The sequence below is a fragment of the Trichomycterus rosablanca genome, unplaced genomic scaffold (genome assembly GCF_030014385.1).
Source record: "Trichomycterus rosablanca isolate fTriRos1 unplaced genomic scaffold, fTriRos1.hap1 scaffold_168, whole genome shotgun sequence".
NCBI lineage: Eukaryota > Metazoa > Chordata > Actinopteri > Siluriformes > Trichomycteridae > Trichomycterus > Trichomycterus rosablanca.
The window spans coordinates 1-1,848 of NW_026946996.1; the positions used below are offsets into that span (position 1 = coordinate 1).

Here is a 1,848-nt window from a genome sequence, read left to right on the forward strand (position 1 = left end):
CCCCCTACAAAGGACGCTTTGTAAATTGTAATGTACTAACAGAGTGTTGATGCTGCATTATGTAAGGTCCAAAATAGTGCAGGATACACCAACTGTTTAATGTAGTGCAATTACTACAGTCTGTTTGAAACAGCTGGGCGTACAACTAGTTGGTGTGGAGAACATGTTACACATACAGTGTGCTATTATTTCAAGCTGATCAAGTACATGCTATTTCACTTAGAAACATCTCACAAAGTACAAATTCTTTAACTTTCTAAATAAACCATGTAGTACGGGACATTACTGCTCTACCGACTGAGCTATTCGGGCTCTGCAACCTGCTTTAATCCCACAAGGATGTGACATAAATTACAAACTTTAACATACGTTGTCCTGTAAAACTTTCAAGAATTTTAACAATTAATATAAAAAGGTTTTATTGCCAAAAGTATTCACTCGTCTGCCTTCACACGCATATGAACTTCAGTTCACCCTAACACGCTAGTGACGTTACAGTGCTAAGAATGGTCCACCCAAAAAACATTATTTGGTCAGTTGGAGTGCTTATATGGGGCTTTCTTTCCATTGATATATGATTTACAGCCTAGTGACAAAGTGTAGAGTGCAGCAGATGGGTTACAGTCAGTAAATTTACCATACATAATAATGTGAAAAGATTCAGGAGTTTGTACAAATATTAGTCCGTGTGGGGCGAGGGTGATGTGTGTGGTGCTCCAGCTAGTCAGGATGGCCGAGCGGTCTAAGGCGCTGCGTTCAGGTCGCAGTCTCCCCTGGAGGCGTGGGTTCGAATCCCACTTCTGACAGCTCATACTTTATACAAATTTACATCTTTACCTTTCTACCATACATAATAATGTGAAAAGAAATAACAGTTAGTACAAATCTTAGTACTAGTTAGTCTTAGTTTTTTATTATTTCAAATGCCATTAATAATTTATAATCACTGATTTGTGAGATATCAGCAGTAGTAGGTCATGTTTAACTGGTTTAATATTGTTTAAGCGCTGATTATCGGCTGTTTTTCGTGAGTGTGTTCGGCGGTTTTCCATGCATTTTGGCGGACTTTGAGATGCGCAATCTGGCAACCCTGACTGAAGCGTTCATTCATATTTTGGAGCGATGTACGTTTGTATGCTAGAATATAAATAACATCTTTTACAAACTGCTGTCTATTTACATTGACATTTTCTCTTCTGTCTTAACATTTTTGGAATTGGGTTTGTAAAAGTAAGGGATACAGTAGATAATATATTTAATGAGCTGAACTAACTGAGAGAAGCGCTAACGGTGTTGGAAGAGTCTAAAAGAGTTTGGAACATAGTCGTATCATCATAGCAGTACAACACAGTTTTGTCCGTAGCATCCGAAAATATCCAGAAGCTAATATACACAAACTTTTCTTTAAAAAATAAACTTACCTTGTTAATAAAGTATGACCACAATTTCTAAACAAACACAGTATCCGCTGCTGCAGTCTCTACACAAACTTTTCTGCACTGAAATCGCAAGGACACATTTTATGGATATTACGGTAATGCACTGAAAACGCGTCCTACAGTCATGCAAGCACATACAACAGTGTGTGAGTTTACACTAATCAGCCATAACATTAAAACCACCTCCTTGTTTCTACACTCACTGTCCATTTTATCAGCTCCATTCACCATATAGAAGCACTTTGTAGTTCTACAATTATTGACATGACCACTACAGAGCAGGTATTATTTAGATGGTGGATCATTCTCAGCACTGCAGTGACACTGACATGGTGTTGGTGTGTTAGTGTGTGTTGTGCTGGTATGAGTGGATCAGACACAGCAGCGCTGCTGGAGTTTTTAAATACCG

At 38.4% G+C, this 1,848-nt stretch overlaps 1 non-coding gene across 1 annotated transcript; it reads left to right on the forward strand.

Annotated features, from left to right (window-relative positions):
* The first annotated feature begins 723 nt into the window (after window positions 1-723).
* trnal-cag (transfer RNA leucine (anticodon CAG)) lies at window positions 724-806 on the forward strand. Its single transcript has one exon. It is a non-coding gene; the product is annotated as a tRNA-Leu (tRNA).
* The last annotated feature ends 1,042 nt before the right edge of the window (window positions 807-1,848 follow it).